This window comes from Zingiber officinale, chromosome 2A (assembly GCF_018446385.1).
Source record: "Zingiber officinale cultivar Zhangliang chromosome 2A, Zo_v1.1, whole genome shotgun sequence".
NCBI lineage: Eukaryota > Viridiplantae > Streptophyta > Magnoliopsida > Zingiberales > Zingiberaceae > Zingiber > Zingiber officinale.
In genome coordinates this window covers 117,801,708-117,816,630 of record NC_055988.1, presented here as the reverse complement: position 1 = coordinate 117,816,630, position 14,923 = coordinate 117,801,708, and the positions used below count along the sequence as shown (strand labels likewise).

General features: G+C 42.2%; 1 non-coding gene across 1 annotated transcript; it reads right to left on the bottom strand.

Moving 5' to 3' along the window:
* Positions 1–14,486: 14,486 nt before the first annotated feature.
* On the bottom strand, positions 14,487–14,592 carry LOC122044725. Its single transcript, XR_006129740.1, has one exon. It is a non-coding gene; the product is annotated as a small nucleolar RNA R71 (small nucleolar RNA).
* Between the last annotated feature and the right edge of the window lie 331 nt (positions 14,593–14,923).

The window sequence follows — 14,923 nt, the reverse complement described above, 5'->3', positions numbered from 1 at the left end:
CACTGGCTGAAGAGCCTGTCCAATAGGAGGAAGTGTAGTTATACCCCGATTGGCTCAAGAGCATTACAAAGATAGCGGTTGACCTACCACCAGAGACTAAGAAGAGTCTGGTGGATTATCTAGTATGGAATCGAGATGTCTTCATCTGGTCTCCTAAGGAATTGGCAAGAGTCGCCTCGGCAGTGGCGAAGCATAAGTTTCACCTTATGCTTGACTCCTGGCCGGTCAAGTAGAGGAAGAGAGATTTCTCAGCCGATTAAAATAAAATTATCTGATTGGAGGTGGACTAGCTCCTCAAAGCAAGACACGTCCGAGAGGTACAGTTCCCTTTTTGGCTCACTAATGTCGTCTTGGTGACCAAACATAATAATAAGTGGCAAATCTGCATTGACTTCTGCAATCTCATTAAGGCAAGCCCCAAAGACTGTTATTTGCTCTAATAGATTGATCAGATGGTTGATTCTACTTCGGGGTGTGAGCTAATCTGCGTTCTAAATGCTTATTAGGGATACCATCAAATCCCTCTCGCCTGGGAGAACCAGGAAAAGGTTAGTTTTACCACTACAGATGGTACTTTTTGTTATACAGTTATGTCGTTCGGATTAAGAAATGTCAGAGTAACATATAAACGAATAATGGACAAGATCTTCTGCAAGCATATCAGGAGGAATATCGAGGTCTACGTAGACAATATTCTCATCAAGTCTGTCCAAGCGGTAGATCTTATTGTAGATGTTGAAGAGATTTGCGGCACTCTACGATAGTATGAGTTGAAGTTGAACCCCTTAAAGTGTGTATTCAGAGCTAAAGGGGAAATTTTTTTGAGATATCTGGTCACCAAGTGAGGAATTAAAGCCAACCTAGAGAAGGTGCAGGTGCTCCAGGATATGTAGGCTCCGCGGAATCTCAATGAGGCCCAAAAGTTGGTGGGTCAGATCACGACACTCTTAAGATTCATATTTCTATTGCCTGACCGGACTCTCCTATTTTTCAAAGTACTTTATCGAGCAAAAAGGTTTCAATGGGATGAGGAGTGTAACAAGACCTTTGAAGAACTGAAGAAGCACTTCAAAGCCATGTCTTCCCTTTTTAAACCTATTGCTAGAGAGCGGCTCTGGTTATATTTGTCAGCTACCCAGGAGGTTGTGGGGCAAGTTTAGTCAAAGAGCACGATAATATACAACGGCCGGTGTATTTTTCAGTCATCTATTATAAGGAACCGAGTCTCACTACACCGCACTCGAGAAGTTGGCTTACAGGTTAGTCCTTACTGTTCGCCGCTTGTGGCCTTACTTCCTTGTGCACTTGGTAATGGTTTTCACCAATAGCTCGTTGAGAAGAGTCCTCACCAACCCTGAAGTAGCTGACTAACTCATTAAATGGACTACTAAGCTAAGTGAATATGATATACACTATCAGCCTCAGATAACCATCAAGGCCTAGGCCTTGGCTAATTTCTTAACTGAAGTTCATCAAACTGAGTTTGAGGGAATGTGGAAAATTTATGTCGACGGGTTCTCCACTTGGCAAGGAAGCAATGTAGGCGTTCTTGTCATATCCCCACAAGAAAACATCATGCAATTTTCGTCTAGCTAAACTTCCAAGTCTGTAATAATAAGACCGAATATAAAGCCTTGCTAGCTGGGCTACAAGAAACCAGACTTGTAGGATCCACCCGGGTAATCGTCCACTCGAACTCTCAGCTCATGACTCAATAAGTGGCGGGCAACTTTAAAATCAATAGTGAAAAGTTGCAAATATACAAAGAGGCCTAGGAGAAACTAAAAGAAAGCTTTGTGGAAGTCACACTAGTCAAGATACCTCGGTCCGATAATCCCAAGGCAGATGAATTGGTCAAAATGGCTAGTTCATTGTCCACTTGGATCATGGACCACCCGATGGCACAAAGCCTACTAATAACTCAAATTGACTTACAATCCAATGTGGAGGAGTCATTCGATTGGAGAACCCCGATCACTTTATATCTACAACAAGGAGTTTTACCAGTCGACTTCTAGTCAGCTCGGCTAGCTAGGAGGAGGCATTTTCCCATCCCCTCCTCAAGTGTGTCAACCCGGATAGAGTTGATTATATTTATAAGAAATCCCATCAAGGTTGTTGTGGTAACCATGTTGGGCGAAGAACACTAGCTCGTAAGGTGTTACTAGCTGGTTATTTTTGGCCCACTCTGTAGGCAAATGCCAGCCGGCTAGTAGCTACCTACGTTTCTTGCCAAAGGCACCAAAACATACCTCATTGACTGACTGAACCGTTGAAAACATCGATAGTCTCTTGCCCTTTCAACCAGTGCAGGATATATATTGTGGGATCGTTCCCTATTGTCCTGGCTCAGAAGTGGTTCTTTCTTGTGGCAGTGGATTATTTCTCCAAAAGAGGGGAAGCAGAGGACTTGGCCAAAATCACTAAGCAGCCATGCTCAAATTTTTATGGATTAATATCCGGTGTCGATTCAAAATTCCTTACAAGCCAGTCTTAGATAACGGTCAATAATTTCAAGGGCGTAAAATTCAAGAGTGGTGTTGAAGGTTTGACATCTCCCAAGCTTTTACCCCTGTGGCATATCCTGAGTGTAATGACCAAACTGAAGTTACCAACAGGGAAATCGTCAGGGGCCTCAAGGTCATGCTTGATCATGTGGGGAGGTAACTGGTTGATGACTCCCGAGCATCTCGTGGACTTACCGAACCACTCCCTGGGAAAGCACCAGACTCACTCCTTGCCACCACGTCTACGGCAGTGGAGCAGTTGTTCCAATTGAGGTCAGTGAGGAGTCCGTCCGACAATTTTTGTATGACTAGGACAATGCTGACCAGCGTCTCCTCGAGTTGGAGATCATCAACATGACTAAGGAAAAAACTACTGCCCAACTAATAGCTTAATGACAGCAAATTCAACAAAACTATGATTGGTGGGTGATTCCCTATTCCTTCCAAGAAGGTGATGTAGTCTAGAAGAGAATACAGATGGTCAGAGACATGACTAAGTTGACACTCCAATGGCATGGGTCATACAAAATCATTAAGAAGCTTGTGTTCGGTGCTTACTACCTTCAAGATGTCGATGGTAAAAAGCTGGCACGAATGGAGCACGAATTACCTCTAGTTTTATCACACTTGAGGGGCATCCTGCATTTGTATCAATCTTTATCTAATCAAAATGTGCCAGATTTTCATCCCAGCAATGAGTTATAAGCGTGCATGGCTCACACACCTTCCATACTCTCACCCCAATGCAAGTTATAAGCGTACATGGCTCATGTGTCCAACGACCATTCGGTCGGGTCCCAGACTCTCATCCTAGCAATGAGTTATAAGCGTGCATGGCTCATGTGCCTTCTAGACCATCACCCCAGTACAAGTTATAAGTGTGCATGACTCATGCGCCCAACGACCATGCAGTCAACTCCTAGACTCTCATCCCAACGATGAGTTATAAGCATGCATAGCTTATTTGCCCAACGACCATTCGGTCAACTCCCAGACTCTCATCCCAGCAATGAGTTATAAGCGCGTATGACTCATGTGCCTTCTAGACTCTCACTCTAGTGCGAGTTTTAAGCGTACATGACTCACGCACCCAACGACCATCCGATCGTGTCCCAGATTCTCACCCCAACGATGAATTATAAGGATGCATGTCTCACATGCCCAACAACTATCCGATCGGGTCCCAGACTCTTATCCTAGCGATGAGTTCTAAGCAAACATGGCTCACATGCTTAACGACGATCCGGTCGGGTCTCTGACTCTCATCTCAGTGATGAGTTATAAGTGTGCATGAATCATGCACCTTCTAAACTGTTGCCCCAGTGCGAGTTATAAGCATGCATAGCTCACACGCCCAACGATCAGCCAGTCGGCTCCCAGACTCTCATCCCAGCGATGAGTTGTAAGCGTGTATGGCTCACGCGCCTTTCAGACTCTTGCCGCAGTGTGAGTTATAAGTGTGCATAGCTCATGCACCCAACGACCATCTGGTCGGCTCCCAGACACTCATTCTAGCAATGAGTTATATGCGTGTATGGCTCATGCACCTTCTAGACTCTCATCCTAGTGTGAGTTATAATAAGCGTGCATGGCTCACGCACCCAACGACCATCCGGTCGAATCCCAGTGATGAGTTATAAGTGTGTATGGCTTACGGACATTCTAGACTCTCATCCTAGAGCGAGTTATAAGCATACATGGCTCACGCAACTCCTACACTCTCATCCCTGTAATGAGTTATAAGCGTGCAGGGCTCACGCGCCTTCCAAACTCTCATATAAGCGTGCATGGCTCACATGTCCAATGACCATACAGTCGGTGTAAAATACCGGAAAATAGGCGAATATGAATAAAGGAATTTTCTGGAATTTTTGATAATTTTTCGGGAATTTTTCGGAGCTCGTACGGACGAGTTGACGGGGATAAAAACGGGATCCGGAAAAGCCTGTTTAGGCTACCCCATTTAAGTGAGGAAAAGTTTATATATTTAATTCTTTTTCTTTTTCCTTATTTTTATTTCCCATTTTCTTTTTCCCTTCCGCAACCCGTGCCTTTCCTCCCGACATTTCCCCCCCCACCCCCCGCGCGTGCCGAAGCCCGACGCCGAGCCCTAACTGCCGACCCGGTGGTTTCTTCCTCGCCGAAGCTTTAAACCCCTCGGCCACCTCCTTTTCTTCTTTCTCCTCATCTCCCTCGCGCGCACACCTGCTCTCCTCCTTGCCCTAATCGCCGAGCCCTAGGTGCCGACGCCCCCTCCTCACTGCCGCCGTGACGCCAAGCGCCACTGCACAGAGCCGACGCCTTCTTCCTCACCGACTCTCCTCTGTGCCCTAGCCAGTCCCGGCCTACCGGCGACTTCTCCTCCCTTCCTCTGGTCCGACGAGTTACCGCCGGCCTTCCTTCTGTTCTAGCGTCGGCTGCCACCACCATTGTGCCTGCCGATGCCACCGTCTTCGACCCCAGCGCCGACCTCCTCCATTTGGCCGTGCCCTAGCTCCGAACCAAGTCTTCTTCTCCTCTTCTGAGTGCCGGCAGCCGACAAGGTCCTTTGCCCTAGTGCCCTCTGCCATTGATCAAGTCCCCGGTGAGGTTTAGTTTGGTTGGAAATTCTGTAGGTGCAAGGATTTTGATTAATTGTTGGTCTGGTTTGTTTGTGGTTGACCTTTTGATTCATTTCGATCCGATAATTGCAGTAGGTTGTGCTATTTTGGTGAATCTGGAAATTGGGGTGTTGTGGGTTGCTCTTTGGTCCAGCAGCCACTACTTTTGGCAGTAGATCAATGACCCCGACTGGGATATTGAGGTAAGGTTTTGGGTTTTTGAGCTTCGTGTATATTGATTTGGTTATGTTGGGAATTAGTAGATTGATTATGTTTATGTTTGGAATAGGTAGATTGGATTAGCTTTAGACTTTTAATCTAATATTATGGTTAGGGTTAAAGGAAATTTACCCTAGTTAATTGTTGGATTTAATTTAAGAAGGTTGAGATTATGGTTTAGGGTTTTTCCCTAAAAATGTTCTTAAGGATTTTTATTTAGCTATTCGTTTAATTTGTAGCTAAATAAAAATGTATGTTTGATATCACAGGATTTTGACGCGAGACGAGTATCTCGGAGTCAGATTTGGACTTTTTTTATCGGAGGCGGGTACTTTTGACTTATGTCATTTGATATACATAGTAGTGAATATAACAAGTTGCATTAATTATGTTTCTTATTTATTCCGGTTAATCACTACCCGATAATTGTTACATGATTGATTGATTGTTTGTTTTGCATCTCATGTATTCCTTACCTGTTGATACATGCTTATAGGGGTAGTGATATACCATGCTTCACCATATTCAGGACCTAAGTTTTATACCTTGTGTACCTTTGATTTGATTTGATTCGTTGACCTATGACGCACTTATATATATATGGATTAGGTCAGGATATGTTGTGGTTAGTGTCATGCACCATTTGGATGATTGCATGCTGTGCGATAGTTCGCTCCATTATTGTGAACACATCGCCAGTTACATGGATCTGCACATACTACCACTCATGGGTTAGTGGTTGATTCAGGCAGAGTGTATTACAGCAGGGACTCTGTTAGGCACCGTTGGTCCGCTCATGGGTAGTGTAACACAACGTGTTATCCGGCAGGGATTCCTCCCCGTCATCGTGTACCGGGAGATGAGAGCATTGCGCTCCCCCATTTATGATTTGGGGTAGGAGGATAGGTGTACTCTGCCAGCATCCCGTCCACTCGGTCACTCATCAGGAGTAGTGACGACAGAATGCACGGTTGTCACAGCCCTACCCACTCGGTCTCTCTATAGTGTGAGATGATCGACTGGCGTCAGGGGTGACCAGGACGCATCATTGGCATCATATGCATGATGCATTTATTGCTTGTGTTTGTGTTTGCTACATTTATATGCTGCATATTGTTTGGATACCTATGTTTGACATGCATACAGGATTTCCATATCTCTCGGACTGCTTGTCTTTATATCCAGGTCCTGGTTAGTACAGTATTCTCCTGTTTATTTCAGTTTGCATTTACCTTTATTACATCAGGAGACTGTACGCATGATTAATTTCTTTACTTTGTATATCAGTTGTACCTGCTGAGTGTTGGACTCACCCCGCCTCCATTGTTGATATTTTCAGGTTGATGCTGTCAGGAGAGAGTTCCAGTCGCTAGTCCCCTACAGACCTCGAGGATATTATTGGACTTTTGGTTTTTCTTACATAGACTATGCTAAATTTGTTTTAGATTCTGTTCTTGTTTGATGATACTTGGACATTGTATGGATTTTGTGATGTCGATGGATTTGGTTTTGGATTTGCTTTTACTACATGCCTGCTTAGATGGCAGAAGAGGTAAGTTGGTTTATTTGTCGGATTTGAGCTTTACGAGTGTAGTGGAGTAGGGTTGTTTTCGAGTCATGATATTACTGATCTATGTACTTATATATAAACTGTGTGGATGTATGTGTGGTTGTATTTTATTGTTTTTATTATTCCAGCCGCCTGAGGCTGAGGTATATGAGGATGTAGAAAAGTTTCAGATTATCCACCGTACAGGGGAGATGCTGCCGAAATTTTCTCGGACAGGGACTCCTCTGGGGCGTGACAGTCGGGTCCTAGACTGTCATCCTCGCAATGAGTTATAAGCATGCATTCCTCATAAGCCTCTCAAACTCTCATCCCAACAATAAGTTATAAGCGTGTAGGGCTCATACGCTTTCCAAACTCTCATCCCAGTGATGAGTTATGAGCGTGCATGGCTCATGCGCCTCCCAGATTCTCATCCCAACGATGAGTCATAAGCATGCATGGGTTAAGCACCTTCCAGACTCTCATCCCAGCAAAGAGTTATAAGCATGTATGAGTCACAACCAACCTCGACTCACTAGGGCATGCCTCCCTACATTAGCTCGTTCAGACATTGCTCCCAAGTATAATTCACTGGGGCATGGCTCCCTACCTTAGTACTTATGGGTAGGGCTCCCACTCCAATCAGAGAATTTAGTTGCTCTGCTCGGTATTCATCCCAATCGTCGCTCTGCTTGGCACTCATCATAATCGCCACTCTGCCCAGCACTCATCCCAATCACTACTCTACTCGACACTAATCATAATCGCTCCTCTACTCGATGATACTCTCAAATTGCCACTCTACTTGGCGCTCATCATAATCGCTGCTCTACTCGGTGACACTCTCAAACTGTTGCATTGCTCTGTGCTCAACCCAATCGCTACTATGCTCGACACTCATCTCAATAACCGCTCTACTTGGCACTCATCATAATCACTGCTTTTCAAGGTGATATTGTCAAATCACTGCTCTGCTCAGTGCTTCTCTTCAATCACCGCTCTGCTCGGCACTACTCCCAAATTGTTACGCTGCTCGATACTACTCAGACATCGCTGCCCTAACCAGTATACATCTCACATCCTCAACCTCACTATTCACTCAACATTCGAACACAAAAGTTAGTTATTCTATTCAGAACTCAAAGCATGGATTGGAAGGCAGAAAAGCAATTAGAAATAGCAAATATAACACAGCGGAGGCCAATGCTTTGTGATCAAAGCCATTAACATGTTTAGGGTACAAAGATGGGTCGATTACTCAAATTCAAAGAAAACATCATCTGGCATTTCGTCTATAAGGCTTTAGCGGTCAAAAAATTGCTTGGGTTGATCAACCGTCAGATATCCCTCCTTGTGGAGTTGTCAGACTGCCCCTTCAGCTCCTTAAGAAAGCGTTTGGATGATACGTTGACTGAACTGCAACCCAAACTCACGAGAATGGAGATATTCTGCCCACCCAGCCTTAGAGTGTTCATTTTCCCCTGCCTTATAAGCCTCTAATTCTGACTTTGAAGCCATTATCTTGGACCTGGTTTGTTCTAGTTCGTCTTGTAGTGAATCTAGCTCATTTGCTTATGAATCTAAATCCCTCTGTTTGTCTAGTATTATCACAACCTTGGCCTCTAGCTCTCTAGTTATGCAGGCTAATTCAGAAGCATGTGACATTTTTAATTGATCTAGTGCATTAGTCTTTTACGCTAGGTCTGGCACGACTTTGTCCTTCATCATAGTCTCCGCTCGACACTTATACTCAATGGTTTGCAGGAGTGCTTCGAGTTTTTCCTTGTTCACCCGTTGGAGATTCATAGCCTGCATAGCCTCCTCTAAGGCTTTCTCCCTCTCAGCAGTTAGTTGCGTCTGAGTTCTATCTTAGCCATAGTCGTTGTACCTCTGGAACTATGGTGGAGGAATGAGAACTCCACTAAGCGATCCTTTAGAATTTTGTTCAGACCACACAAATTCATCACTAGCTGGCTTAGGTCTAGCCCGACAGCAAAAAACTAAAAGAAGAAAAGGTCAAAAATCACACCGACCAACTTGCCAAGAAAGAAAAATCACAGGCTTACCGCGGTGACATCTTGAGAAAACACATCTACCTGATCAGGTATTGAGCTAGTGTTTGTTTGTTCTATTGCATCCGCGCAAGGATCCGCCATTAATCCCTTTAATTTTACCACCCCTGAGTAGGGCGGGGGATCGAAGCGCCTCTCCTGTTAGGATGGCACATCGAAGGAAAAGGCAAACAGTCGTTTGGACTGCTGAGATGCAGCGGGCCTTGAAGAGGAAGCGTTGAGGGTAAGCATGGTTGGACAAGGTGGATGCACTAAGGAGGACGGGGGATCGATAGGGTTGGTCGGCTATGAAGGAAGTGGCCCCTCCAGAATAGATTGTTTGGTTTCCATCGGAGTTTTCCCCCGAACGGAGACAGAAGGCATAGACACCTGCTCAACCCCCATTTGTCCAACAATGGTCGGATGACTGGTCCCAGACAGAGCTATTCCTGGGATCGAAGGGGAGGGCGAGGGCATCCGCTCGGTTCACACCTGACCAGTGGCAGCCAAGGTAGGCGATCAAGATCTTTTACGATGGAATGCCATCGACGCATTTGAAGAAGAGGACTAAGAGGCATCTACTGAAGCAAGAGTAAAAGGATGGGTGGGCAGTGGACCTTGTCACCCGGCCAACATGGTCCTTCCTCTTTGATTTAACTCAAAATTATTCATCTGGAAGGTTCCGGACACCAAGGCCCTGGACAAGGTATTCGCTGTAAAGAAAAAATGTCAGTATGCAAAAAAAAGGTAAATCAAATCAAAATTTCTTACCAAGAGAAAGCAGTAGTTCTACTTGGAGGGGACTTATACCAAACATGTACAGAGTTAGCTTTGAAATATCAAATTTTGGACCCACTCACCACTCTGAAGCTTCGATGAATGTCAACTCCATACGAAAATCACCTAGCTCAGGCACTGGAGGGAGAACTGAGTAGTGCCCGGTCGGCCAAGACACTAGAGTAGGAAAACAAAGGAAAAATTACTTATCCTTCCAGTCCCTACCCTGAAGAGGAATTTTATCAAAACGGATAGTCCTAGGGTGGGGTTGGAAACAGAAGATGTTGTCAGTTTGTCATTGGGGAGTGAAGAAGTAGTGGAGTGCTCGAGGAGTTAGGGGGATTTCATATAAGCGGAATAGGATGGTAACCTCACATAGAAGGAAAATTGAGTTGGGGATGAATTGGCTAAGGGGAATGCAAAAATACTAGCTCACATCTGAAAAAAAAAATAGGGATGGGGAAATGAAGACCCGCTAGGACTTGGTCCTTAAAGAAGGTCACATAACCAGCAGGGGCCTATGAGGGTGGTCATTGCTGATTGGCATGATCACATGTAGGGAGTGGGAGATCTCATAAGTAAAGCGGAGATCGTCTAGGTCTACCCTAGTGAAGTCTGAGACGAGTTGAGTATACCACAAAGCAGAAGCATCCATGGCAGATTTGAAGAGAAGGATGCTTCGAGAGGAAGAATCTCAAGAAAAGAGGAAGAATGAGGGGAGACTAAGAGAGTATGAAAACGCAGAGGTCTTTGGGGTCGCTAAAGGGAGAAAATAAAGAAGCACAATGAAGACGAAGAGCAAGCGTATGCGACAAATCATTGGGTCTTTTAAAGTGGGATCTCGTGAAATGAACCATACAATCGCATCGAAAGATGAGCCAATCACCAAGGTCGTTGGATTAGAAGGTAGGTGAACCGTCATCCATACAGAATGTCACATGTCAACTGTCCTATCTGTAAAAGGTAAGTCTAACAAACATATGACAATATTAGAAAGGAGATATTTATAACAACGGAAAAAAAGCAAAGCGATAGCGGGCACACCATCCTATGGTTTTTTTCTTGCATTTATGATGCCTGTAATCCGCTAGGTCCAACCGGCTTCAGTCTATCAACATTCTACAAGGGCACCCTTCCCTATCTAAATCCACTCAGTTGCAGTTGATTGGATCTTCATAAGGATAAGACGTCATATCTAAACCGCCCAGCTCTAGCCGATCGGATATCACTAGCGGCACAGCCCCCGCCCGAACGAGGCTCCCAACGTGCAATTTCAATCAAGTTCGTAGCAAGATAGTTCACTTTGCTGAGAACCTTATCATTTCCCTAAGTGGAACACTCGGTAGCCAGATCTGCGAGTACTCATTGCCTGGTTGGCCCTACTCCAGCCAACCCTTAGCTCCTAGTCCGATCAACACTTGTTGATGTTCCATGTGACTATTGGAACCGAATTCAAAATTCGGATATTGTGTTTCTTCACTGCTATGTGCAATGGAAATTTAAATTTTGATTTATGATTTAACAAATTAAATAAAAGGAGTGTTCGTATGGATTTTTAAAACAAACATAAGTCCAATCTAGCCGTTTAAGTAAGATCCTAAAAGTATAACAAAGATAAATTATCATGTGATTGATTCATATAATGCTAATTTAATCATTTTATTTAGACATGCTAAACTATCTAAAATAAACATATTAGATCATTTAAATATTACCTAAATAAAACTATTAACACATGTATCGTTATACATATAAATCAAAGTACAGGCATAAACATACCTTCCAAACAACATGTGTTTGGGGATGGATCCAACGATTCTGGATTTAGTGGAATAGCCCTTCATTTATTTGTCATGAGCTCGTACTTCCTTCGTCTAATCTGTTCCATAATCAGAGTTCTCTTTCCAACACCTGATCACACTATTGATCCAGTGTCGTTTTCATTGAGACGGTCGAAACATCTTCCTCGAAGATGAGGAAGAGGCTGCATAATTACCCTTTCACAAGGAGATGTCTAATAGTTCTCAACAAGGGGCTATGCCTTCCAAAATTCTGCAAGAAGGTGGGCAGCAACAATGCTTCTTGAAAAAGAGAAGCAACAACAAAGAGATGGGTCCTTTTCGATGGAATAGAGGGAAAAGATCTCTATTTTCTTTCTTTGGGAAGGGGCTACCGAAACTCTCAAGGAGAAGAGAGGATGTTGCTGCCGAAACTCCAAGGAGAGAACAAAAAAAACATGGCTACCGAAAATCTCCAAATACAGGAAGAAAAACTTGTTCGAATTTAGTAAACTCAAGTGAATAGATGGTTGTCTTATATTTTCTTCATCACACATTTTTTTCTTCTCATCTCTTTTAAATGTATAAAATGTGGAACTGAGGAGAATTAGGGTGCATTTGGTTTGCCCCATTTTCATTTTTATTTTCTGAAAAACGTGCGTTTTTCATTTTTTAGAAAATGACTTTTCCACGTTTTTCGTTTTTTTAGAAAACGCTCTCTCATTTTCTTAAAAATGAACGTGGAAATCACAAACCAAACGCGTTTTCCATTTTTTCATAAAATGAAAACAGAAAACTGCGTGGAAAATACAAACCAAACGCCCCCTTAGATTTTTCTTCTCATCTCTTTTAAATGTATAAAATGTGGAACTGAGGAGACTTAGATGTGATGGAAGTGGGAAAGGTGGAGAATGTGGAAATGGTGGAAAAAGAAAAACAATTGTTGTTTTCTTTTTTTTTTCTTCTCATGCTACGTTGAACCAAGTCTCCCTTTTACTTTTTCTTTTAATTTTTTATTTCATGATGTAATCCTTAATATGATTGCACCTCCTCCTGAGCTTGAGCTTTCAAGGCCAATTGTATTTTCTATATTTGTCTATTGGAATTTTAGAATTTTTCTAGAACCTAATAATGTGAGTCCCTTGTAATCATATCGACGATCCAATATCATTGGCATGACAAACACATTTGCTCGCTATTACAATAACATAAATATAATTTATAGACTTTGTGTGAAACTCTTCCACTCTTCTTGTTTTTATTGATTAGAAATCACTCTAATATTTGATCATATCAAACTTTATTTGCCAATACAATATATATATATATATATATATATATATATATATATATATATATATATATATATATTTCATATGTATTTATTTATGTATTACGTATTATGTAATGTACTTTTTAGGGTTTTTTTTTTTTCTTTTTTAGGTTTTTTTTTTTTTGGGGGTTGGGGTTGTCTTTGCTAGTGCCAAAGGATAAAAATGGGGTGTGGGTGTGGCCAAGCGGTAAGATAGCGGGTTTTGGTCCCGTTACTCGGAGGTTCACCCCATGATTCCCTAGGTATCATTGGATACTGTCTGTAAGAACCAGTCAATTATGGTTCCCGTATAGTCCGACCCCTTCATATCAGATATCCCCGTAAAATCTACAACTATTGGTACATCTAGGATTGTATATTAATTAGACAGCTATGTGATATATCTTATAGTGATATTGCATGTGTAACTAGGAAACTTCTTTCCTAAAGCACATTTTACAACTCTGATCAGAGACTTCATATACTATAAAATAATATATTACATAGGATATCCACACCCGTGGATGTATGGTGAATCCCCGACTACAATATGCTAACTCCTATATGTTTTGTTACTACACCTAATCTCACCACCTGATGGCCTAATAGATTCGTTAAATGAGTCAAAGTACATCCCTAACATATAGTCTGATGTGCGAGAGAGAACCGGCAACTTTCTACAAGTGTTTGACAATTGAGGGATAAGAATTGGTGAACCATTTACATTCAAGAAATCTTACAAAGAAACCGAAACTCCTAGAATCTCCTTTTATCATAACCCAAAACACTAAACTCTTGTTTGTTGATCTTTAATATTAGATTTGTTTACCTTCACTTTGCATTTGAAACAATTGGATAGTTGTTTAGCTAATTCGCATTGAGACATTTCTAGTGCTTATTCCAGTCCATGTGGATACGATAATCTTTTATATTACTTGCGACATTTCCGTACACTTGCGGAGCGTAACAAGTTTTTGGCGCCGTTGCCGGGGACTGCGCTATAACATTAGGAATTATCAATTGAGTTAGACTAAACATAACATTTGTTTTCCTTTCATATTGCATAGTTGTAACTAATCATTAGATTTCTGTTTTTTTTTTACTTTCTTGTATAACTTTTACTTCTTGTTAATTCTTTTTGTACAAATTCAATTCTGCATTTTTGATTCTTTTATTTTTTTTTTTCTGTTGACTTGTCATTTGCTATCTTGTTCTTGTGTATGCGAAGATCTAACTTGCAGGGGAATTCTTTCCTTTTGACCCTGAGATTGACAGAACTTTGCATAAAAGAAGAATTCTGCAAAGGCAAATTGAAGAACAGGAACATTTGAACATGGCGAATAGACCACTCAAGGATTATGCAGCACCTTATGCAAGAGGTTTTTGATCTAGTATTTCAAGACCTTCAGTGGAAGCTAATAGATCACGCAAATTATATCTATGCAAGAGAACCAATTTGGTGGAGGACCTCATGAAGACCCCAATCAACACTTAGAGGTCTTTTATGAAATATGTGGTACCATGAAAATGAATGGAGTTCCTTCAGAAGCAGTTAGATTATTATTATTTGGGTTTTCTTTAAGAGATAGGGCAAAGCAATGGCTGAATTCTTTGGCCCCTAATAGCATCACCACTTGGGAGCAGTGTGAGCAACAGTTTCTTGATAAATTCTATCCACCAAGCAAAACAGCTCATATGAGGAATTTAATTGCAAGCTTCAAGCAAACTGACTCAGAATCTCTTTTTGAAGCATGGGATAGATATAATAGTATGCTCAGACAATGCCCACATCATGGGTTGGAAAGATGGTTAGTGTTGCACACTTTTTATAATGGTATCAACTATCATACCAAAGTGTCCCTTGATTCAGCTGCTGGAGGGGCACTTATGAATAAAAGTTTAGATGAAGCTGAAGAAATTATTGATAGTGTAGCACGAAATCATCATCAATGGGCAAATGAAAGAAGTGGTGGCTATTCTTCTGTAAACCCAACAATTAAAGCATCAGGGAAGTTTGATGTAGATGTAGTCACTCTTTTGTCTGCAAAATTGGACGCTCTTACAAAGAAATTTGAGAATATGGGGACTAGTGCTAATATGGTCAATGCTATTAGTACATCTTGTGAAGTA